The sequence below is a fragment of the Rattus norvegicus genome, chromosome 1 (genome assembly GCF_021556685.1).
Source record: "Rattus norvegicus strain SHRSP/BbbUtx chromosome 1, alternate assembly SHRSP_T2T, whole genome shotgun sequence".
Classification (NCBI taxonomy): domain Eukaryota; kingdom Metazoa; phylum Chordata; class Mammalia; order Rodentia; family Muridae; genus Rattus; species Rattus norvegicus.
In genome coordinates, this window is record NC_141534.1 from 161,311,649 (window position 1) to 161,339,399 (window position 27,751).

Sequence of the window (27,751 nt, forward strand, 5' to 3'; positions counted from 1 at the left end):
ATTTGTAAAGTACAGGTGAGGGGCAGGTACAGGATAGAAGAAGTCCTGTCATTGGAGGAGAAGGAAGGATGGGCGGGAGAGAAGTTTGAAGGAAGAGGAGGAGACTAGAATGACAAGGAAAGAGAGAGAGAGAGAGAGAGAGAGAGAGAGAGAGAGAGAGAGAGCGCCATGGCAGGACGATGGAGGCTGACGTTAAGATTCAGCTCTGTGTATTTACAGGTTGTTATTAATGTCCCTAAGGGATGGATTGTACTGGGCTTTGTATGTTTAGGTGGGCAATTATATCTTACCAATTGGGTCAAAGATTATTGTGTTGTGTGTTCTTTTATGTGGCGGTTTGAGTGTAGCAAAGTGTGGGGCCGTAGGAGACAATGGGCTGCTGAGGAGTTGAGATGTGTTTCTGCCAAGATATCTAGCAGATATCTTGGGGCTCTGCAGTGTGACCTAGTGGGATAAAAGACACCAATACTTTTTAAATTTTTTATATTTATACAACAACATATATCTAATAAAAGTTTAAAAAGTACTTTCTGTTAGTGTAAAGCACAATGGCAAATAGCAACTTATAAAATAAGACTTGATTTGGACTTACAGTTCGATTATGGTGGTGAGAAATTCTAGCAAGTAGTTGGGGTGATTGTGGCAAGAAGATGAAAGACCACAGCTCAAACTTAGCTATGAAAGCAGAGAGAGTATAATATCAGTAGGCAAAATTAATGGAATCTTAAATCATCTCCCAGTGACATACTACTTCCACCAATGCCACACATCCTGAACCTCCTCTAATAGCAGCGCCAACCAATTGAGGATCAAAAATTCAAATATCTGAACCTATAGGGACCTATTCAAACTAACACATTATTTGAGCTAGACAGTCAAGGAGAAAAATCAACTATTAATATTTGTAATTCACTGCTAATGTTTTCTAAAGTGTTTCTGAACAACATTTTCTTAATTTGAAAGTGAGCACTATGTTTTAAAATTAGTTTATGTGTAAATATGCTTACCTATATGTATGTCTGTGCACCCTGTGTATGCAGTGCCTTTAGAGACCAGAGAGGGCTTAGAATTTGCTCGTACTAGAATTACAGAAGTTAAGAGCCACCATGTGTGTGTGCTGGAAATAGTACTGAAGTACTCTGAAATAGCAGCCAATTCTCTCAATACTTCAGTCATCTCTTATACCCTATGTATTAAGATATTTTTGAGACTTACATTTAAATTAAATTACTAGAATGGTTAAGATTAATAATACAGGTGACAGCTCATTCTGGTGTAGCTGTGGAGTAAGAAAAACCCTCTTACATTGTTGCTGGGACTACAAATGTGTGGTAGTTACTTAGGAAGATGGTAATCGATCTACCTCAAGATCCAGGTATACAACTTTTGGGCACATATACAAAGGACAGTTCATCCTACCACAGAGACACATGATGAATCATGTTCATTACTTCTATATTTATAGTATCCAGAACTTGAAATCTATTTAGATAACCCTCAACAATAGAAGGGCTAAATAAAATGCGCTACTTTTACTCAGTGGAGTTATTATGCACCATTAAAATAAAATGAAATTGTGATATGTGCATGTGAATGGATGAATCTGGGAAATTTATCCTGCGTAAGGTAAGCCATACGTGGAAAGAAAAATATGATATGTATTTCCTTTTATGTTAATATTATCTGTTATGTCAATCAATGACTGACAAACTACAATCTGTATAATCACAGAGATGAAATATAGATAAAAGGTCTAGGAGAGGTAGTTAGATCTCACTAGGAATAGAAACTGAATAGACAGATTTTGATTTTTTTGTTTCTTTTGTTTTGTGTGTGTGTGTGTGTGTGTGTGTGTGTGTGTGTGTGTATGTGTGTGTATGGATGAGGATTTGGGGGAGTTGAAACAGAAAGGAGAGGAATAGAAGAGAGAGATGATGAAGAAAATACAGGGAAACGCAGTTAAAATTCAGATTAATTTGAGGTGTGGAATAGAAACTTATTAGAATAAAAGCTTTCTAAAATATATACATATATGAAGACAATCCAAATGGAATCCTCCAAATATTGGGGGAGAGAGAGACCCATCTGGGTCACCAATTGACTTGTCTCCAATTAACTGTTCTAATTCTAAGATAGGTTTTCATCTAGTTGACTTTGTTGGCCAAAGGGGTCACAAGGGAATCCCCAAGCAACCCCAGCTCTTGCCAATACCATAGGTTCCTTTACACAAACTGATGGTGAGGCCCATTTCCTGAAGAGAGCACTTACAAACTGAACATGGACAACTGAGATAGTCAATCCATAGAGCCTTCAGGGATACATTATAAACAGCAACTCAGCCTCAAAACCTTTGATCCACAATGGTGATCCTCTTACAAGATATACTAGGTCAATGATAGTACAAAGCTTTACAGGGAAACCAACTAATATCGATTTGACTTAAGTCCTACTTCACAAAATGGAACTGATACTCCAACACTCTAAGGTGACCAAGAACTTCAGACTAGATAGGTCAGAAACCTAGGATAAAACCAAATATTTCTGTTTTTAAAAAGTACTAATGACATTATACTCACAGATCAAGGCCTTGATCAGCCATCATCTGAAAGCATCCTCATCCATATTGGAACAGAGACACCCAGCCAAATACTATGCAGAGAGTGAGAGACCTTGGAACACTTAGTCCTAAAAGGAATGTACCCATCAAATCCTTGAGACTCAAGGCAATTTCCAGAAGTGGAAGCAGAAAGAGTATAAGGCAGAAGGAATGAGGACCACAAAGAAAACCAGAAAGGTCTCTAAAGCTATATGATCAATATATACATGAACACACAGAGACTTAAGCAGTACAAACAGATTCTGCACCAAATAGAGCCCTAGAGATAAAATGAGACATAGACAAAAATCCTCAACCATAACACTGACATCTCCAACTGACAGCCACGTGCAAATGAATATTTAGTTTCTTAAGGGGAGCCTCGCTGGGGAAATGAACTGTCTCTTCTGGATAGACTCCATGCCCAGGAGTAGATGGCCAACAGAAAATAAATTCAGGTTACTTCTGGAGGTTCCTTGCCTCGCATTGTTATTACGACATTTTCATTCTTTTTACTTTTAAAAATGTATCTGGTTATTTTTCAGTTTGATTTTATTTTTGTATTTGTTCTTTCCTTTTTTATGCTACAGATCCTTCACATATATATCAGTTTTCAGTTTAGTGTTTTCATGGGATGTCTGAATATGCTGTGCAAAAGAATCAGTCTATTTCTCATGCCTCTTTTGTGTTTGTTTACTACTGTTTGTTTTGTTCAATTCTGATACGTTAGCTTTGTTTTATCTTACTATATTCTACATTTATTATTATTATTTCTCCCTTTGAAGCCTGTTTGATTCCTAATGAGAGACAAGAGGACAGATGGAGATTGGATGAGAGATGAGGAGGAACTTGGAGGTGTAGAGGATGAGGAAATCGTAATTAAGATATATTATGTGAGAAAAATCTATTTTCACTAAAAGTGAAAAAACCCTTCTCTATTTTATTTCTATATTATATTCTCAGCCTACAACCTATATTTTCTTTAGGTTAATTAAGCATCTAATTGTCTGCATTTAAACCTATTTTCATAGGTTTAAATATATTTAGACCTTTTCTTGTATTATGAATTACTTTTTTGCTTATTATTAAATATCTGTACATTTTCCCCTTTATGATTCTCCAAACAGCCCAACAAGAAATTTCCATTAAGTAAGATAAGGAAACAAAGCTGAAGTCTTTTCAGTTGGTAAGGAACTTTAAGGGTGCAGGCTCCCCATGTAGCTATTGAAACCTCTGACCTGAAATTAATTTGTTTGATATAATCTGCTAGCCATTGCAAGCTTTGCTAAAAGCTCTCTGCTTTGAGGTTTGGTAGAATATGCCAGTTTATCCAATTGGTATGAATGTTAAATAGACTTAGAATAATTGAGCTATGTTTTTATCTGCTCTGAATCATGAAATGCAATATAGAACTTGGACTTTCAAATTAAAATCAGGACATAAGTAAATAAATAAAATGAGAGTCAGATGAGAATTGGGGAGACCGTTTCCAAGCCCTGCAGTTGTCTGGTTCCTAACACAGTGTTTTGATGGCTGTCATTGCAAACCACAAGGTCCTGATAACCAAACCCCTTCATTTCAACTGCGTTGACATGGTTCAAAGAAGATTATGTTTGATAATAGAAATTTAAAATAATGACAACTGTGTTACCTCCTGCTCTATCACCTGGGCTGCCTTCTAAAATTCTCCCATGCAGAAGGCGGGATTTCCGGGTAGGAATGCCAATCTAAAAAACTATGTCCTGACCCAAATTTATTTATGTCAATGCCTCACCCCTCCTTTCTCAGCCCTGGAAGCTTAAGAATGTTATCCATAAAAAAAAACATAATGGGTGATTGCTCAAGTCTTATCCCTATTCTTCATGGACACTGGACACAACCACACCCCTCCCAGATCTACACTCATTGTCACTGTATTCCAGGAATTTTTGAGTGAAAAATCAAAATTACCAGTGGGTTGTGACATTTTAACTTTCTTCCCACTACTGTACTATTTTTCAAACGAGAGGCTTAATTTAAATTAAGTTGATAACAGAAAACACTTACGTAGTTTCTAAGGTACAGGCATCATAAAAAAGAGAAAAAAAATCACAGGAAAGGATCTGTAGCATAGAAGCAACAATACATTTCCTATTACTGGCAAGCAAGAGCTGTATTAAAGCAACTGGAATCAAAGGTCATCTGTTTATTTACTTACTGACATACTTACTTATAGAATGTTCAAGTGACTAGTTACTAGCATCATAAAACTGCGTAAAGATGGATTTAGCAGTAGAGTTATTTATATTGCCGAAGGTTGTTTCTTGTTTCCATTGCAAGTTGTCTTAGTGACTAACGGTACAGAATGACTTACAAAAATGATCATTTCTGAAGAAGTTTTGAGACACACATATCTAACGTCAAATTTTAAAACTAGGATTGAAGACGGCCCTGTACCAGCAAACTAACCAGTTTTCAAGGGCAGCGTCTCTGACTCCATGACATTTTCTCAGGCGTTTCCCGTCAGAGCATCTTCCGTGACGGTGCTTTGCGGTGTTCATCTATAAACTTTGGATTCTAGGAAGCAGGTTCTACATTAAGTCCTAAACCCAGCTTCATGTTCTTAACACATGACTTTCAACTGTTGAGGGAGGATTTTCACACAAGTTTAGCTTGCTCCTCCGTTTGGCGTGGTGAACATGATCACACTTTCAAAACTTTATCTCTCACAGATTACTTATGACAGAAAATTTTTACTTCCTGCTTTCGTATTTTTTCTTCAAAGTAGAGGATTCAGTGTGACTCCTTGTGACTCCTTCACTAAGCCGACTTGTTCATTTCCTTAACGTGTTCTGCTTTTCCTTTTCTCCCTGTTCTCATGCACATGCAGTTAGGTGATGCTCTAAATTGAATGTCATTTTCCAAATGCATTTCCTAGAATTTTCATGGAGAGAACCAATATTATCTCCCTTTTCAAATTGAGTGTAAATTGTCTTTGTTTTCTTGATGCCATGCCACACTGTTCACCTAGACCCCAGTTTGCTTTGTCAAGAATGTCTGAGAGGATCTGCATTAGGAATTTAGAACTTGGTCCTCTAATCAGGACTTTCTTTTCAACTACTTGTGACCTTGTGACTTGAAAAAAATTACTTTGGTAATTAATTTATTTATACAAATGAATATTATGTACTTCATACATGAATGTAAATACATATATATATATATATAATATATTTTATATTTTTGTTGAATTCACAGAGTATTACCACAAATACAAGTGCATTCAAAAAATGCTGACTGGTAGTGAAAATCTATGACATGCATATGTGATTATGGGCTAGACAAGTCAGACTTAGTATAAAATAGTTCTTGAAAAGAAATTGATGCTGTTGGCTATATTCATTGCCATGAAGATGAGAAATTTAAGTTTAAGTGGATAAAATATACTACATAGGAAGCTACAAAGTAGATAGCATCAAACTACAAACTTGTGCCATAAATTCTGAGGATTTAGTTCATGAGAACATCAACACTGTCACTTTGCTTTTAAATATTACTATCTTAGCCAAATGACTTGGTCTCTAGAACTAAACCATATCTCTTGTAGCATCAAGTTCAGAACACTCTGTTTTTTTTGTGAGAAAAAAAGAGAACCACTTAATTATGCAATGAATTATTTCAAATATGATTGCCAGAAATTATGGATATTTTCTTCACTAAAGCAATGTAAAATATTGTTTATACGAGATAATAGAACAGACAAATCAGCACAAAAGAATAAGAGATTGGGCTAAAAAAATAGAATATATGTTTTTAACTTCTAGTGTCCAGAACATGCATCAGAAGGCTGAATTTCTATAATGTGCACCCAAATTACAGCTTAAGTATTGTCTTCTAGAAGGCTTCTTGAATAGAGCTTCTAAGATAAAAAAATAATTTCATGAGATTTGGCAGCGACAGAGATGCTCTGTTGTTTTATAATTTTAGAAAGAATATTTTGGCGAACACCATCTCTTGCATGTGGTCCTTCCATTCAGTAGTTGTTCTTGTTGTAGGCAGAGCCATGGAGCATCTCCCTCTCTTCTCTGAGCTCCTGTCTCACTGTGTCTGAATAGCTATGAATGGATGATTTACCACCGATTTCTTACATCTTTGTAATATGAGAAAATATGAATGATTTATCTTGTACCTACCTTGTTTCATAGTCCCTAGGGGTGATATGTTATTCAATACCATATAATTAGAAAAAATGTCATGAGTAGAATTTTAATATTTGCATATATTGTTACTACAGAGAATAGCACACCATGTCATTGTGTGAAACTCTTCTTTAATAATTCCATAAATATTTCTTATTCACTAAATACAGCATTTACCTAGCATGCTTAAAGCTCTGAAGTTGATCTTCAGCATTCTTTTTTTTTTTGTCATCTTTCTTTTTTTTCCGTTTTTTTTTCTTTATTAACTTGAGTATTTCTTATTTACATTTCGAATGTTATTCCCTCTCCCGGTTTCCGGGCCAACATCCCCCCTAACCCCTCCCCCTCCCCTTTTCCCCCTCCCCATCCTCCCCATCCTCCCCCTATTACTGCCCTCCCCCCAACAATCACGTTCACTGGGGGTTCAGTCTTAGCAGGACCAAGGGCTCCTCCTTCCACTGGTGCCCTTACTAGGCTATTCACTGCTACGTATGAGGTTAGAGTCCAGGGTCAGTCCACGTATAGTCTTTGGGTAGTGGCTTAGTAGCATTCTTAAAGAATCTCAGGATGCCTCACACAGGATCATTGAGTGATATCACCCAGACTCCGTTTAATGTTCAGTGATGTAAAGAACAGATTAAAGACAATAATGTATCAAGCAACATGACAGCTTCTACTTTTTAATAATTAATGACTTTAAGAGTTGCTAGAATGATAGACTCTATGATTGCCACATAAATTAAATGTTTTGTAATAAATAGTGAACTTTACTTGATAAATGTGAGGAAAGTCATTGTATCTAAGAGAATAAGGAGCTTATGGACACAGAATGACACCAGAAGTCATTTCCAAGACCATTTGTATATGTTAGTCATTATCCTAGGTGCCTAACCAGAAAATATCTGTTTAATTGATAATATGCCTATTACACAGATAAGGAAAGTCAAGTCTTTGTGGTTATATAAATTCTGAGCTAAGACTTATAATTATTCAACTGGAATGCTAAATCAAGGTCTATTTGAAACTATGAGTTTTACTTTCTTGCTGTATTTAAAAGGTTATTTCTTGATCTGGGATAATACTCCACAAATTGAAACTAGAAAATGTGCTACACGTGGCATGCTTTGATGAAAGCATGGCTTCTAAGTCTAACTATTCTCCCTTTTACTAACTAGAAAAGAAACTTGTTTTTGTGCCACTGTATGTTTTCACATATAAAATAGTAAGCTGTCAATTACTTGTGACTATTAAAAACCCCATAGAAAACCCTTCTCACGGTGTTTATAGCAGAATGATCCCTCCCCAGGCTCTTTAAATCCCCTCAATACAAGCTGAAACTATGGATTTAATTAGGATACAAATTGAGCATGGGAAACTTATGACTGCACATTTATCAGAGAAGGTGGTTTACTTCTCAAATATGAGAAGCATGGTGACAGGTCCTATTTTCTGGTAATTAAACATTGGCAGAGAAATATTTGTAAAGATGGCTTTGTAAAATAAGAACATGTTTTTAATCTGATTGTATTTTTTCAAATTGTTAACAAACATTTCCGGAACATGCCTGCCTAGGCACTTGCAATGTCCTCATTGTTCAAAACATATTAGCAAATCAAAATTCTCCCCATCAAGTGACGAAAATAAAGTACGGTTGATGGGTATAGAGGGAGTTTACTTTAGTTTCAGGTAACACTCGATTTACTTTCTGGAGCAACCAATTGCATGTTCATCTATCAGTCTCCTTGAAATAGGAATGAAAACTCATCTGTCTCTATGGGGTGGGGGTCATTCACTTTTGGAATTCAACTTCTCTCTATTGTTGTGGTTCATAGCAGTTCTCATAGCATGTGGCCCTCATTTCTTCTTGCATTACTGTTGATCTGTACTTACTGTAACACTTGTTTGATTCCTTTTAGTGCATGAAATCAATGCAATAACAAACATCGGCGTTTCTCCTGACAATATTTTTATTTCAATATGATCCTTCTTTCTTTACTCTATATCTGGACACTAGCATGTTGCTGTGTTTTTCCTTGTTATGTATTGTTATCATAGTCCACTGCAGTCAGTTGCTGCTTTCTGTTTACACATGGATATACAGCTATCCAGGAGTATATGAACAACCTGTCATTGGCGATGCCCACAAAGGAACGTGATACTATGCCCCTTGGCATCTACTTCCTGCCAATAGATTCTAAGCTAGAGTAGGATTACTGGGAAAATCTTTCTCACCTGTGCTTGGATTATGCTGTATGGGTTTCCTATAGTTCATGAGCAAATAGTTACAGCTGTTTTAAGTTCATATGTGCGATGGCCATGTCATGCCCAAAGATTTATTTTGATTCTTACATCCATTCTCTTCCACATACATTCATTCTTCCTTCTGATCCACAATCTTCCTGAGCCTTGAGAGGTTGAGTCAGGTAGTGCACAGTCAGAGGGAGCTCATGTGTGGCTGCACACTCAGAATCATTTAACTAGATAGAATTCTTTGCTTTAACACAGCCTATTGCAAAAAACAGCATCAATGACAAAGCCTGAGAGAAATGGAAATCTATTGACACTAACGTGAATATTTAGAGTACATTTCACCAAATTGGCACTTAGCAAAACAACAGTTGTAGGTTCTACCCTGATCTGTGACTTCCCCAGATTTACTGTCAGTCATAAAATCTCTTTTGTGGAGCAGGCTTTAAATCCAATCATTAAGCTGCTCCCTATCCCCCAATCTTCCTACTATCACAACAGTCTGCAGTGTCCATTTCTGGATTAGAACATCGATATCTTTTCTCTATATGGTACTGCAAAGCCAACCTGCAAAAATAGTATATATGTGACTCACATGATGTGTGTGCCTTTAATCCCACCACTCAGGAAGCTGAGGCAGATGATTCTCTGAGAGTACAAGGTGACTTCATCTACAAAGTAGATTTCCAGGAAGCCAGGGCCAAACAGAGAAACCCTACTTTAAAAAGCAAACAAACAAACATTATGTTTACAATTTGGACCTACTGGATATTGGAGATGTATTATTTGTTTGTTCATCTGTTTTTTATTCAAAGAATGAAATTAAATAGATACAAGAAGGTAAACTGGCAAAATATTATCTTAAGCTATTCTCCACTTTTACCCATGGGGAGTACATAAATATCTACTGTAAAAACTCTGCTTAAGTTCATACAAAATATGAATATTATGTTAATTTTGAATGGAAACACTATATTTGATTATTTATCTAAAACATTAAAAATAAAACTGAGCTCAATTTCTAAACATATCAGTGGAATTTTTTGGACTATATTTGACCCATCACCATTAGTATGCTGACTTTTGACACTGATTTTCCTCTTCTGGTTAGTTAGTAACATCTTATAGTTATATTAGCATGAAGAATCAGCCTTGAGTTTTTTACATCTGAACTATCACATTATGTAGAAATCATAAAGCAAATAAGAATGGAGGGAAATTTACATCTTGTAACCAGGAGTGTAGTCATGGAATTACAACTTTCACTGAGTTCCTTAAGGTGCAGGTAAAAACTTGATTTCGTAAAACCATAGAATCATACTGATAGTTGCCTTATGTTGTTTTTCAAATAAACTAAAATTGTACCTTAATTAATCAAATGCATACAGAAGAATCTTTACTTTAACTCCAAGAAATTATATAATTGGTAGAATTTTAACAAACTTCAAATATTATAAAACAAATGAGAATTTAACCTGAGTTTGAGCAATACCCCAGTGTAGTAAGTATTTGTTAGGCCTGACCCAGGCATCCTGAGGATTTAGGTCTCAGGAAGTGACTGGATCTACCTTTCTAAAGCCCAAAGACAACATGACATTGGCTGAGAAGTTAAGTTGAAGTTGATACAAGAGGGCCCCAATGTTATCTTCAGTGACAGAAAGGATGCTAAGGGAAACTCATTTAACAGTGGTTTGCCATCATGAAGATCACTACACTACTTCTATAAATCATTAAAAGATACACATTTTCATTATTTAATAGTTCAATGGCAAAAAGATTAGTAAGCCTAACTTTTCTAGAATAACCCTGCTTTATACACATTACAAGTATCCTGTTTAGATAATAAATTGAATCAGGTTATACAGAACCATAAACTGAGAAAAATTTAATATGAATGGTGACCTGCAACCAGTATAGATGATGGATTTTGCTATGATGTTATTGTACCTTTAGGTGTGTTGTACTCAAAACTCTCCTCAGTAACACACTATACAGTACATAGACACACACACCTCCACATACACATGTGCGCACACACACAATGACATACAATTAGTTACACACTCAAACGCACACAGAAGTGAAATAATTATAAGGTTAAACATACAATAAATATAAAAATATGAATGTCATATGAAATAACCTCTAATAAGTCACTATCACAGAAAAAATTAAGTAAAACTAATGAAAAAAGGTATGATAAGTTATTAAAATAGGTAAGAAAAAGAAACTTAGCAATATGGTAAAAAAATCAAGAAATATAAGAAATAACAAGCATTCATAGAATAAATTCATAGCTGCTAAAAGGGTATAAATTAATGTCCAAAACAGTTCTAGAGTTATTAAATATAAGAAATGATAAATCTAAATAAATATAGTTCATAGAAATATAGTAAAAAATAATTTGAATTAATTTGTTTCATCAAATGTCTAATAAAAAGTCCCTGCATATTTAGTGACTCTCCCTTAGTGATTCCCAATAAAGAAGCACTTAGATTTCTTTCAATAAAAAAAGAAATTCACAAATATCTCACTATGAAAGTATCATTATATATCATATATATATATATATATATATATATATATGGAGAGGGAGAGGGATGGAGGGGGAGAGAGAGAGAGAGAGAGAGAGAGAGAGAGAGAGAGAGAGAGAGAGAGATAGGTATGTGGTGCCACATCCCTGATTGATCTCTTCAAAGTACTTAAGAAAATTATGACCAATATAGGCTTTTACCCAAAGCAAAATTATTAGTCAATAATGTAACAGTTAAAATCATTTTAAGACTAGTGAAAATTGAGAGAGTGAATTTGCTGTTTGATGATGTAAAAAGATTAAACATGTAATAGCTGTTTCATATTCCTGACTGACCTCTAACTTACTAAGTGTCTGGGAATGACATTCAACTTCTGATGCCCTTGATTCAAATCATGAGTGTTGGGCTGTAGACGTGCCTCAACATGCCTTGTTTTTTATTGTTGTTGTTGTTGTTGTTGTTTTGTGATGTTAAGATTAACCTCAGATATTCCTGCATATTAAACATTTTCTCTACCAACTGAGATGCAAAGCTCTAGTCCCAATTAGTAATATTCTTATGAAAGAAGAATAATAAACCACAAAGGTTTAATGTAACTACATTAATTAAGAAATGTAACTACAAATTAATTTTATTTGTTTATTTGTAGTTATATTACAGACAGGTTTCCTTAATATAAAATGGTTTTATATTTAGACTTATTTTATTTTTACTCATGAGGATGTGTTTGTCTCCGGGGGCACATGGCTGCAGATACCCACAGAGACCAGAAGAGGGACTCAGATGTCCTGGAGCTGGTGTTACAGACATTTGTAACCTGCCTTTGTGTAGTGTGAGTCTTAGGAGCTGGACTCAGGTCCTCTGTGAATGCAGGAAGTGTTCTCCAGCACCAACATAGAATCTTTATACAACTGCCACAAAACACAAATAAATAAACCAACAAAAACAAAAACAAACAACAACAACAAAAACAAAAAATGAAAAAAAGCCTTATGAGTTAACATTTCAAATAAATTTAGATTAAACCTCTGAAGGCTATGCATATATAATCCAGCAGAAGACAGTACTTATATGAATGCCTTTTATGGAGGTTTCTGTTTGTTTGTTTGTTTGTTTGTTTGTTTATGTCATTTTGGTTTTGTTTTTAATCTGCATGTTCGTATGTGGTTCATAGAGGTCAGGTGTGTGTTTGTGTGCGCATGTGTCCGTGCGTGTGTCCTTGTGTGCATGCGTGTGTGTGTGCGTGTGTGTGTGTGTGTGTGTGTGTGTGTGTGTGTGTGTGTGTGTCTTGTCCTTCTGTATTTCCCAGGATTGCTGTGAATTGAACCTAGTTTCCAGTAATCCCCTTGTGTTCTACTCTTTAGTAGCTGAGAAATCACCATGTCCAGCTTACTGAAAGACCCTTTACATACACACATGACAGACATGAACTGTATGCATATGTAATATGTAAGAACTTACAGAAATTGTTTCATACTAAGAATATGAACTGTTTAAATTCAGATTTTGTAGATTTCAAAAAAAATAACTGCTTCACTGCGTACACAGTCAGTCATGGACCATGCTCCATTTTAGAACTTATTTGGTAACAGTTCCTATGTTTACACTTAAGCAGGTACATCTGGCTAGCTGGTGGCAGTACCGATCTAGACCAATGATTTGAAACTACTAGGACAGAGATGGTTTTCAGTAGCTAATTAGAAATAAACATGCAAATTTAATAGCAAACTTTCCCATAATAAAATTTCCCACTTGAACATTCCCGTAATCCTTTTGCTCATTTATTTAATACAATTATGTCTATAAAAATATTTGCACTATCTTTCTCCTTATGAAGGAAGGATTGCATAAAGTGGTAGAAATTGTGTTGGTCCCAAAATCAAATTATCACCAGGGCACTTTAGAACATGGATTTAATATAGCTAAGCTTAATGTCTTTCATTTTCATAAGTATACCAGTGATAACAATGATCTCTCATCTTTGCAGGATAAAAGAGCAAAATAGGTTGGAAAGGCGGAGAAATGTTATGTGTGTGTCATGATTCAGTGACTGGTCTGAGAAACCTGCAGACAGCAGCCTCAAGTTTAACTTTGAATTCCAGGTTCCATCACTTTGTCAGAATAATTAGATATTGTGCAGTGGAAAAAGCTAAACAAACAATATACACAAGAAAAACTATCAAATAAAACCATAACCATGAAATGAATTTTACTGAAAATATATTGCTATTATCTAGACATACTTTTTCTTCTTTGTTTCTCCTCTTCCCTTCCTTCTTTCTTTCCTTCCTTCCTTCATTCCTTCCTTTGTTCCTTCCTTCTTTCCCTCTTCCCTTTTTCTGTTTTTGTGTATTAAAGCCAGAATCCGGCATATTCTAGGCAAGTGCTCTGCCACGAGGTTTTAAACTGAAATCACAACACATTTTTTCTTACTTGTGTATGGAAAGTATATGTTAAACATAACAGGAGAAATGTAACTAGTATCTTGTTATGACTTCTTCTCAGCTCCCAGTGTGTCTACCTCCATTAAAACAAGATGTTCAGGGAATAGAGAAAGTAGTTAAGCTACCCTCAAGGGCTGACAAGGAACCAGGATCAAAGGCTCCACAGGAGAGTAAACCAGTCTCAAAGGGGTGAGAATAAACAGTGCTTCTGTGACCCTGATGTCGGGCAAATCCTTAGTGGTGAGAAGCAATAAAGATAAAAGGGACAATTTTATCAACTCCATGTATTTTTATATCATCTTTGAAACTCAATGAAACGACATGGAAGCTTCTCATAAAACTGTCCAAAGAACAGTAACTAGGAACTCAAAAGGGAGACTTTGGCATACCCCAAAGCCATTGTAGAAGTTTTCATCTTTTTCTTCTTTAGAAGATTTCCCTCCTCCTCTGTGATACTTTACTAGCTGCCAAACATCTGTTTGTATTCTAATCCCACATGAGAGAAGATACTGTTGGTCTTTCTGGGTCTGGTTTACCTCATCAAGGAGGATTCTTTTGAATATCATCCATTTCACTGCAAATATTTTTTAAAAGTATGTAAGTTTGTAAATTGAATACCATTTTTATTATTCATTTATCAGATGAGGCATACGTAGGCCATTTCCCTTTCGTCTATTATGAATAAAGAATGTAGCTTATGGTTTTCAAAACCTACTTGATTTACTAAAGACTCAAATTTTTCAATCCCCACTTCTAACCCACTTCAAAGATAGTGGAGAAAAGATGCTACATAGGACAAGTGAATGGGCACCCTTTGAAAATAGTTATTTGGGGCAATTCCAATCTCCATTGTTAGGATACCAGCAGTCCAGTTCAATAGTGTCAAGATATCACCAGTGCAGTTCAAAAGGGTTACCAAACCCAAATCATCAGCAGAAGACTGATCCAGCAGAAAGAGCCAGGCCTCTTAGTAGGAAGTCTTAGACTCTCACTTAGCAGGAGTCAGCATCCTGAATGCCTTGAGAAGTTCTCTGCCAGGCCTATCTCAATGAAGTGAAAATCAGTCAAGCAGGACACCAATGAAGTATTGCATGGCTAACTATGGAAGCTCCACAACACTGTCTGTTGGGTCCTACTTATACTCTCTCCAAACCTCACAAGTCCTTTCACAAATCTTGCTTTAGTAAAAAAGCATGAGTCTTTACCACATGACACAACCAGAAATTTCCACTTCAGACAATCAGTGAATATTGTCCTCTCAACACTAATTTTTATACTAACTGGAAACTTTTTCACTCCCATAAGGAGTGAATAAGTCCTCCTTTTCTCTCCATTCTTTTTAGTATGTGTTGCCAATTTGCCTTATTAGGGTTAGCCATTCTGAATGGGGTACGATGAACACAATATCACAAATACACCAAAAGGATAATTGCAACAAGGAAAACTAAATGGGAATGAAAAAGGGAGGGTGGGTTAGAGTGGGAATTTGAGGAGGAATAATCAACAACAAAGGACTTTTGAAGAACCATATGCAAGCTTACTTTTGTAGATGTTAGATAACTTTTTTAAAAACTGAGGAAGAAGTTTTTTAAAAACCTTACATTGATAAAATGAGTTTAAATGGAGTTAACGTATAATAGGGAGAACAATAATACTAGTAGACACTATATGTTACCAAATAAAATCCCCAGTACCAGGAATGGGTCGCATATTTTGGAGTTGTTAAACAACAGTGCCTTAAAGACACACACTAAACATTTCATGCTATTAATAATAAAATTGGGTGCATTCAACTGGATGATGAGATTTGATTGCTGAAGATATCACATACATATGACACAAAACATGGGGAAAGAAGATGGTTGTCAACTTCATCCCAACTGGCCAGAATTAATAGTGATATGAGGTACTATAGGAGACAAAATTAATCACAATTCCTACAAGTGCCTACATGCATAGAAAGATGTGCTCATTGGTATTATTGGTGAATAAAATTTATGGGAGTAACCAACAACATTTAAACTTGTTTTAATTGGATGTAAGGTCAACAACACAAGATAGTACTCATAATTAACACTCAACAAGGACAAATTCTGGATGCTAGATAGGTAATTCACCCCAGGAGAAAACCTACTATTACTCTGCTAAAAAACAATCTGCAATAAAATGACTCCTAAGGGCATATTGTCATACCCATACATCAATGCATTGAACAAATATCATCATAGACACTTCTTATAATAGATAGTAATTAATACAGAAACTCATAACTTGGCAACATGTAGACTTTAGAATTCTCATCCCTAAATGAGATAGCTATATTATATCTCTCCCCTTAAATATTTAGATATCTATGTGGAAGAGTACTCAAAAGGATTCTAAGATTCAGAAGTGCTAGATGACTTCAAATAAGCAGTGTTTTCCAGATAAAACAGGGCATATGCACAAAGGAACTCGCAGGTAGTGTGACAGCATGCCCTGGACCTGCATAAGTTTGACAGGCAAAACAGAACCTGTTCAAGAGGAAATGAACAAGATAAATGCATGGCCAATGATAATAATAGATGGTAGTTGCAAGAAGAGAGCCAACTTTCTTCAATGGACAAATGCAGAGTATAAAGCCCATACTCCAATGCATGCTGTACTCTACTATTTTTAAGAGTGAAGAGAGCAAGAACAGGAAATTGGGCAATAGGGAACCAAGGGAGGCTGTAGGAGGGGGTGCAGATCAAAGAATATATTCAAAATATTTTGTGTAAAGTTTTAAAGATGCATAACTTTTGCTTAACAGTACTTTTCACTCACAAAGGAATGAAAATTAAAAGAAAAGTAATTGCTTTATATTCACCATCCTGGAAACGGATAAGCAATTATAAACACAGTCAGTGAAGATAGGAAGAAAGAATGATTTCAACACGATGCTGCTGATTGTGCACATTACTATTGTGTTTTGGACAATGAGGTTTTGTCTTATCAAAAGGCATAGAATATAATACCATTGACACAATTTATTTAAAAACACTGTATAGAAATTATAAATCCATTACATACAAGATGCTCAGCGTAAGGAAGATAATTAATGATCACTGACCTCTTGACATTTGCTCCTTCATTTTTGTGTAATCCGCTAGGTACTACTATTTTTCCAGTTTCAAAATTAAAGTTATTCTTACTGATATCAAAAAGCTTGACAGGGTACATATTAGGGCAGTAATGTGAAGGTTTGATTCATGAATACACTGGGAAATTCTCTGATTGGTGACATACTTGTATAACCTCAAACGTTTACTATTTCAATATGGTGACAACTTTCAAATTCTTTTTCTCAAGATTTTTAAAATTGACAGTACATGTTCATGATTTATAATTGACCTGAAAATCATTACTCCCAAAACCTTACTGTAAGTTAAAGTTTTCCCACCGCCCCTCCCCCAACCTCATTCTTCCTAGTTATTATCTCAAGTTCAGTGAGATCAGCTCTTTTGGATTCGACTTCCGTGTGCTGCACTTCCCTGTCTGACTTTGTGTGCATGTCGTGCACCCTTGATATAACTACCTGCAGTACCATTTACATTACAGGGTTGAGAGGTTTCACTGTGTAGTATTCCATCATTTATACACGCTGTGTTTTCCTTTTCCATTTGTCATTTGATGAGTTTTCCACTATCAGTTAATGGTGCTCCTCTTTGCTTTCATTTCTTATCAGTTATTAATAAAGTCATAGCGTATGTAAATATATAGAGAAGTTATTAGCATTCTGATTTTATTTTCTCTGGAAAGAAATCTAGTTCTGGGATTACTAGCTCATCCAGATTCCCTTCAGTGAATGCCTATCAAACTATCCCTAATGACTGCCATAACTTACATTCTCACTAAATGTAAGAGCTTGCTATTCTCCAGCCTTGCCAGCCTTAATAATAACTTAGCATTATTCTCTTTAAAACCATCCATTCTAATTAGAATGTGGTGGCACCCATTATGTTTTGCTATACACTTCACTGACAGTAATTCTAAGAATTTTTACCTTTGGTGTCTACTTGTTTCTTTTATTTTTTTTTTTAATGTCTATCTGAACAATCTGTACAATTTAATTGGATTGATCTAGATTTTGTTTAGCATCCTTCTGCATGTAGTATTTAATTTCTCATCATTCTTTATTAAAGTAAATGACTGTCCTTCCTATTAATGCATACTATTAGTAACTTTATTAGAAAATTCACTTATCTATTGATAAATTTATTTATTTACACATATTCTATTCAGGTTATATGTCTTATTTTTTCAGAGTATCATACTGTTTGAATTAGTATAGATTTGTATTATATTCTGAAGGAGCCATTATTCATTTTATTTTTGTTCAAATGTTGTGGCTTTTATTTAGTTTGGTATCTTTGTGCTTCAATAAAAATGATAGTGTGACTTTGTGTAGCTCTGTGAAGAACAAAATTGATATTTAAATTTGTACTTTATTGTGTGTGTATGGAGACCTTCATAATGATTTTCCAACATATGAACATGATATTACTTGGATGTTACTTTGGAATTTTTTAAAATTCTTTCTTGCTAAGAGTTTATAATTTCCATTTCATTTGAAATTTAGAAGAATAATAACCCAAAAGTTTTGAGGCCATCAATCACATATTGATTATCAGAGCAATGAAAGTAATTAGATGACCCTAGCTGCAAAACTGCAGATTGGCTTATTTTACTTTTTTGACATATAAAACAGTGTTCATATGGTTATTAAAATATTGTCAAATAGTTCATAATAGGGAAATAAATAATAAATTGTTCAATGTGAAATATAATGTGAAATATTAGTACATTAATTGAATAAATTAATAAATTAATAAAAATTAATTTAATGAATATCAGAAATATTCTCAGAATAAAAACCAAAGCCAAAAATCAACAACTATTATTTCTAGGAACTATAACAATGTGTGTGATTTAATTCTTTCCTATGGCACTTGAGGATCCAGCCCATATACCTAACAGTAACTTAGCCCAGACAATATTGTTGATGCCAAGAAATGAATGCTGACAGGAGAGTAATATAGCTATCTCCTGAGAGACTCTGCCAGAACCTGACAAATACAGAGGCCGATGCTTTCAGCCAACCACTGGACTACTTAGAGAAAAGACTGAAGGAGTTGAAGGGGTTTGCGACCCCAAAGGAAGAAAAACAACATCAACCAACTAGACACCCCAGAGTTCCCAGGGACTAAATCACCAACCAAAGAGTATACATGGCGCAACCCATGACTCCAGCTATATTTGCAGCAGAGGATGACCTTGTCGAGCATCAATAGGTGGAGAGGCCCTTGGTTTTGTGAAGTCTCAATGCCCCAGTGTACTGAAATGCCAGGTCAGAGAGACAGGAGGGAGTCGAGGGGTACACCTCATAGAAGCAGGGGGAGGAGGGAGAGAGTTTCCAGAGGGGAAACCAGGAAATTGGACAATATTTGAAATGTAAATAAAAAATCTAATAAGAGAAAAGAAAAAAAGTCACCAATTGCGTTAAATTTTACAGTGAAACAGTATTTAACAATAAGATGTCTATGATGATAGTCAAAATATATGAACAGGAATTTTTTTTTCCTTTTCTTTTTTCCCCCATCTTTATTAACTTCTGTGTTTCTTATTTACATTTCAATTCTTATTCCCTTTCTAGGTTTCCAGGCCAACATCCCCCTAATCCCTCCTCCTTCCCTTCTATATGGGTGTTCCCTTCCCTATCCTCCCCCCATTACCGCCCTCCCCCCAACAATCACGTTCACTGGGGGTTCAGTCTTGGCAAGACCAAGGGTTTCCCCTTCCACTGGTGCTCTTACTAGGCTATTCATTGCTACCTATGAGGTTGGAGCCCATGGTCAGTCCATGAATAGTCTTTAGGTAGTGGCTTAGTCCCTGGAAGCTCTGGTTGGTTGGCATTGTTGTTCATATGGGGTCTCGAGCTCCTTCAAACTCTTTCAGTCCTTTCTCTGATTCCTTCAACGGGGGTCCTGTTCTCAGTTCAGTGGTTTGCTGCTGGCATTCGCCTATGTATTTGCCGTATTCTGGCTGTGTCTCTCAGGAGAGATCTACATCGGTTCCTGTCAGCCTGCACTTCTTTGCTTCATCCACCTTATCTAGTTTGGTGGCTGTATATGTATGGGTCAAGGGTGTGACAGGCTCTGAATGAGTGTTCCTTCAGCCTCTGTTCTAAACTTTGCCTCCCTATTCCCTCCCAAGGGTATTCTTGTTCTCCTTTTAAAGAAGGAGTGAAGCATTTGCATTTTGGTCATCCTTGAGTTTCATGTGATGAACAAAAATTTTATTTATTGTCAAAGTATGAGTATAGACTAGAAGTAAAAGGGACCTTGGGAAATAAATCATTATAACTTTTGTTTAAATGTTAGTTTATATTACTTTAATAAATACATACAATTTTGCTTAACTGGTAGTATGTGGATTTAAGTATGCATTAAATAGATTGATGAAAAATGAAGAAAATTCACACTAGTAGGTTTAAATTGTTTCAAGTTTACACCATGTTGCCTCTTGAAAAGTACTGGAATTTTATCTGTGAGATTTCATTCTATTTTAGTCACCATATTTTCTAGTGTGTCTCATAGATGAATTGTAAATAAAATGTTCCAATCCAGAGACAACTGTCTCTGATTGGTTCCTATTAAACTCAAAGAAACAGGTCAATTCCACTTAAGGCAATAAGCGTATACAATTAATTTTGTCTTCAGAGATTTTATTAAGGGGAAACAATAAGTTTGTAGAAGATTGCTTCATAATGTCCTGTTTTAACGTAAATGTGAATATCAGGAAGGTGTCACGAGAAGTCCATAATGTTCTAGAATATAGAATATAGAATAATCTATTCATTAGGTTGCTGTTAAGTAATTTTATGATTCAGTAGGAGCCAAAATATTTTGTTTGAGCTAAACATAATTGAGTCAAGGTAGTTTCAATACAGTAAAAAAAAAACACAATATATTAGAAACAGAAATTTAGAGCAAGGTCTTCCTCTATTTCTATACAGAGAGAAGAGCATAAATAAGTTAATTTACCAATTTCACAAAGTTGTTAAAAAGCAATGGGAGATAAGAAGGCATTGGGGAAATTAAAACTAAGAAGTGAATGTGATTAGACCATATAGGTTAAAATGTTTTCTTTGGAAACTCAGTTGTGTCATGTGGTATTTTGCTGAAATGGAAATGTAAGAGGATGTTTTTCTGAAGCTTAAATTAAGAGGGTGCCCAATGTATGGAAAGAGTACAAGTAGAGCCCTATGTAAACCAAGAAGACAGTCTTGCATTGCTACGCCTTGCAATACTTTGCTGGTCGTAGATGCTCTTCACTAGTAGTGAGCTCACAGAGAGAAATCCACCAAAGTACTTCTTGGAGTATTCCAGCTACTTCTTGCCACTTCCACTGACTCATGAAGATTTGGTGGAGCTTTGAGGGTTCTTCTGGATTGAGCCCTGCTACTGATTTGTGTTTAGTGTTTCCTATTGAACTATACTGCTGATATTTTTGATAACGAAGATGGGAATTGCTCCAAAGAACTACTTCTGAACAGGTCCACAACCCCTTTGTTTTATTAACCATTTTACCCCCCGTCAGTGGATTGGAAGGGAAGTTGAAGAATGAAAAACCCCTAAATAAACTTTGCTTTAAAAAAATCTAAGACTATACATCTTCACTTTGAGGTTGTTGGTTTTGTAATAATTTGAGATGAAAACAAGTAGTTTATTCTACTTCAGCTCATGTCTATACTACAGATGATGCCTGATGTAACAAAGAATATGTACTAGAATGCCTAGAAAAACCTATAAATGCCATTTTTATGAGTGATGAAACTGGAAATGTACTAATTATATTTTAGCCTCAATTTACTTATCTAAAAATAGGAATGAATGCCTCATTGTTTACTATGGTTGGAAGGAGGATCAAATGGAATCCCGCTATGAGGTATTGCACCAATGTACATGAGTTAGGTCATCCATTCATGTTTTTCCTCAGCCTGACCATAGCAGAGACTGAGGCTTCAAATTGAGACGGTATGTCCTAGCTGTGTGTTTTAGTCTGGATCATGTGATATTCTCAGTCTTTCACATGGGATCAGATTTACAAAGGTTGTTACAATAGAAAGAAGATGGAAGAAAGAACTGAGTTATAGAAAATGAGAGTGACAATGAGGTGCAGTGTCGCCTGTGCAGCCTTTTAGCTATGGTGTGAAAGACCCTGTGTTAACAACAGAAAAAAATGTGTAGAAAAACAGTTGGATCTTATTTCAGCTTCCTTTGAATGGCAGAGGTGTGTCAGGAGATCAAATACATACTGTGATTGATGTTGGTGTAATACCCAAGTCCTCTTTTAAACTCTCAAAGATGCAGTACAAGGCACTGTGCTGTCCTAGGAGGAAGCAAACTATCTTTGGTAAAGGTATCTTGTCATAGCCCAGATGAGAATCTCTGAGAGAAGCTGTTGAATATATTTCCAGTTTTATTGATGTAAATAAAAGGCATCATAAAAAGTCTCTGATGATCTTTATCCTGTTTGTTTATTTGCCCACATCCCTTTGCGTATATTGCCCCATATTTCATGGTACATCTTTTGGAAACACAGCCTGGTGCTTGATCTCACTCATATATACTCACTAATTTTATTCTCAGTCTACTCGGTTTTGGGTTATTGCCTTTAAGCAAATAATACAAACGAGGGCGATACATATACATGTACATACACACACACACACACACACACACACACACACACACACACACACACACACATATATATATATATATATACATATATATATATATATATGTGACCAAAATGAGCAATCAAAATTCTGTGTAAAAGCTAGTTTATGGTACGCATTACATTTTGGATAGATGTCTGAATGAATAGGATTATGCCTTCAAATCGTAGAGGAAATTTTATCAATGTATGATTTTCTCATAGTACCTATCAATACTATTCAAAGTGCATGCAAATTTTGGTCATGTCAGTTCTGGTTTTTTTGTTTATTTGTTTTAGTATATTTCTAACTTTGTATACTATAATGTGTGTGTGTGTGTGTGTGTGTGTGCGCGCGCGCGCGCGCGCGCACATGCGCACATGAACACGCATGTGCGCATGTACCACATATGATCCGATGTACAGAGAAACCAGAAGACGGATTTGAATCTTCTGAAAATGGAGTTACAGGTGATAATTGACCAAAATGTGAGTGCTGTGAAGCAAACATGGGTCCTTTGCAAAAACAGCAAGTGCTCTTAACTGAGCTGTTATCTATCTAGGCTATACATCAGTATTTGACTATCTCTTTGTCGCCTACACTGCCCTTGCCCTCTTCTTTTCTACACTGCCTGCAGACTTTTACTCTGTAGCCAGGCTGGCCTGGAACTCTATGGTCCAGACAGGCCTTAAAATTAATACAATCCTTCTGTTTCCTTCTGTCAGTCCATTTGTTTGCTTGCTTGTTTGTTTGTTTGTTAATTATGGATATGAGTTATGGCTGTTTTGCATGCAGGTATGTCTGTGCAACACATGCATACTTCAATGCAATAGAATCTAGAAGAGGATGCTAGATTCCTAGGAACTGAAATTGATGACAGTGTTGAGCTGCCAGGTGGGTACTAGGAATCGAACCTCTCAAGGAGTAGCCAGTGCTTTTAATCACTAGATCATCCCTTTAGCTAATTTAAACTCCTCCATATCTATAGGATATCCATTTGTAGATCAGATTTGAATCTAATGTCAAGAACAAATAATAAATGAGAAAATATGATCTTTCATCACAGAAAAGACTGAAAACCTTACTAAGAGACAATATGCAGCATGTTTTGAGGGGAGAATTCTCTCTTTCTGTCTGTCTCTCTGTCTCTCTCTATCTCTATCTCTCTCTCCTCTCTCTCTTCTCCCTCCCCTCCTTCTCTCTCTCTCTCTCTCTCTCTCTCTCTCTCTCTTTCAGTCTTTCTCTCCCTCCCTCTCTCTCTATGAGTGAGGGTGAATATTTTACTATATTCATATACCTTATAACAGGAATTTCATTTGTCTATCATATGACTCTGCTGGAGGGTTATTTCTCATTCTCTTCTTTATTTTTACTTCCAGTCACTGCGTCATTGGGAAAACCATACATTGTCTAGTATAAGACATCTATATTGAGGATGGTTGCAGTTGTCTTAAAACTGACATTTTTTTTGTTAATCCTGAGATTTCTCAAGGTCAGATACCTCCCCACCTCATCCAATTCCAAGGGAGTTTCTGAGTCAGTATTTAAGAACTCAAAACACAATATTTCAAAGGAAGAGGGGCCTAAAGGGCATTTTCCAGAAGTTACTAAATGTCAGGACCACAGAGGCAGGATGTATGTATTTCTTTAAAGAGCTTAATTACATCCACTAATTGGAAAGTGGAGATTTTCAGGCATGCCTGCTTGTAACGTTAAGAAGATAGAGCTAATATGATGTGAGCAGGGCATGTGGGGCTGCAATAAACTAATCAGCATCCCTGTCAAATGAACAAGACAGCTGTATTTGGACGACTGTAGAAAAGGGTGATGATTGACAACAGCTCTTCCAAGAAGTTTCACATGTTGGAATCACAACGTATTGGCTAAGAATCTTGATTTGAGCAATTATTATCCTTGAGACTATAAAACGCCTATGTTCTTTCTCTAAACTTAATTTTAGCCCAATACAACCTCAGTTTACAGGGATCAAGGTCGAAATAAAAATATAGAAATGTAGAAAATCCCTCACATTATATCCTCAAAACGAAAGGTGTAGTTTTTCTGAGGAAAAGATGAACTCAATAGGTAGAGAGAAAAACTTAAAAAGCCCTCTTATACTGTAATGATTATAGCTTTGTGAAATTGACACAAGGTGAGTAGGGTCTTCTGCAAGAGGGACCTCAATTGAGAACTTGTAGACCAGTCTTAAGGGCATTTTTTTAATTAATGATTCTTGATGAAGGACTCAGTCCATCGAATGTAGTACTGTCTCTAAGCAAATAGTTCTAGAGTATATAAGAAAGCAAAGTGAACAAGATTGTAAATGGAATCCTTGTAAGGCCAACATTTCAGTAAATTCCTTCAGCTTCCTGACTTAAGTCACTGCCCTGACTTTTCTCTGAATGAAAGTAACAGCTTCATTTGCATTTATTGAACTTTCCAAAACTGTAGCCACAAGTTGCCAAAAACTAGAGATTATATTCTAGATGGTCACGTCACAGCAACTCTGGATCCTTAAAGCCTAAATCCCTGTAGCTAGTGACTGGTTTCGTAGAGTTTGGGCTGTCAAGATTCTCATCTCCTTTTGTGTTTGTTTTATTTTGTTTTGTTTTGTTTATTTGTGTTGTGTTTTCCCAGACAGTGTTTCTTTGTGTAGTCCTGGATGTCCTGTAACCTGCTATGTAGATTAGGCTGGCCTTGAACTCACAGAAATCCTCCTGTCTCTACCTCCTGAAATACTGGTACTAAAGGTGTGGGCCACTACTACCCACTGATCCAAAACTCTTACTTCATGGTTTACACTGTCTCTAGAACGGTTCTTGTCTTCTGGAATTACTGGCTGTCTATTTGGAGCTTTCTGCTTCTATAGTAGTTTTTCACCACCCCTCTCTCACACCTTCTTAGTATTTATGCAGGTCTTGGTAGACCTCACATCCACACAGTCTGTGCATCTCATCACCCTCTTAGTTCTTCAGTCTTTTCTGGAATTCTATGGTCTGGACATCTTGACTTACTCTCAGTTGGCTAGGGACTTGACAGGCATGCACTATAGTGTCGGTTTTGTTTTTTTTTTTATGTGCAGGTGCTGGTGGTTCTGAAATCTGCATGTCAAGGTCTTTGTGGTTAATAGTGCTACATGCCTATCACTCTATCATTATGATAAGAACCATAATTGTACAGTGACTTTCAGATAGACCAGAAAAGATTAAGAAACACCAACCTGTAGAAAGAACTGTGGGGTTATTTATTGCATAATCACAACCTTGTTTGCATGATATTCCTGGTACTACACTTCAAAGGTTCACACATGCACTAATCATGAGCATCATAAGAATTCTGGTCTAAAGACAGACACTGCATATTGCCTCCATCCTGACCTGAATATAGATCACTGTAGAATGAGGTCAACTATTATTCACTAAGTTTTATTATGGCTTATTTGAAGCCTCATAGGAGTGACCATGACTAGATCATGACTTCTCAAAACAAGTGTTATTTCCAACTGGAGCTGTGGTGGAGTGTCACCATGATAACAACCTGGCTTGTGACAAAGAAGAAATTTCTTGGTTGAAAATTCATTGCTCAAGGTACCAGGGCATAATGAGTGAAGGGTCTCTTAGCTGTCAAATATCTGACTGACTCTTTCCCAAAAGATTTGCTCATTTAAATACCTAATGTGAAGTTAACATGCTCACAAGAATTAAGTAGTACTTAATCCTTAGCAAAATTCCCTTAGGGTGATTGAAGTCCTTAAGATCTTTTTCTAATTGGAAATGGCTTATGTTCTGGAGTAAATACAATGGGAAAGTTCAACACTAAGTGGGAGAAAAAGGAATTCCAGTAAGGTCTACAGTTGAACTTGACTCCAAATCAGTAGTATTGTGACTCAGAAAAGATTCAGTTGCTCTTGAATAATAAAAATGTGTAGCTTTTGTCTTCATTTACTACAAAGGGCCATGCTTTCAACATTTGATTCTTTTCCATAGGTCATGTAACACATAAAAATCATCTTGACTTCACATAAATTCTTGGCTTCTATATTCAAGGTGCATAATTGCTAGTGTTCAAGAAGGGATGGATCAGGAACATTCATGGCTGGCATCAAATATAATACATAACCACTATGGAAATGTGAGTCACTTGCCTGGAGCTCTTCCAAGTATTTGATGATTCATGTAATTAACTGTGGCTTGAGATACAGAACCCCGTATCACCTCATTCAGTTCATGTTTGCTCACAATGTGGGTGAAGGTTTTTCTTTATTTCCTCCCCCATATAAAGAAATAATATCTGACTTTAAAAATATACACAGAACCATTTTGATGCCTAGAAGATACTGATGATAAAAGAATTAAGTGCTACTTGTAAGGACTGCCTCCTAAAAGTATACAAACACTTTTATTTGGGGAAAATTAATTAGAACAATTCTTGGTAAATAGTACAATCTAATTACCCCTATAATCATAATCAGCAGTATGGTTCATGATTAGGGCATTGCGTTGAACTTTCCCAACTATGTAAAACCCAATATGATTTACCCTCTTAGGCTCAACATTTTATCTAACACAGATCTCTGTAGTTCCTGCAAATTAGCTCATAGTTCATTACTCCATGAAATCATAGTCTTGATGACAAAAGTTATGTTTTATTCATCTATTTCAAGAAATTGAAACTGAAAATGTTACATATTTTATAACACATACTTAATAGGTTTTTATTCAACATTTGTTACTATGCATTGTAGTTATTAGGTTATTCATGTGCCTACAAAACCAAAGGGTGAACTTTATTGCTATTGAAGATTACACATGAAAACAGCTATGATTCTATTAATTCTATCTTCACTATTACCTTATCTTCCTATTATCATCACATTTCAGAGAAAAAGATAATCCGAGCTATGTTTTTCAAAATTTTAAAATGTTTTGGTGGATTCTGTACTGTTTCAAGTCAAGAAATAAGCTAATCTTTATATTTACCACCTATGTCACTATGTGTAGCATAGAAAA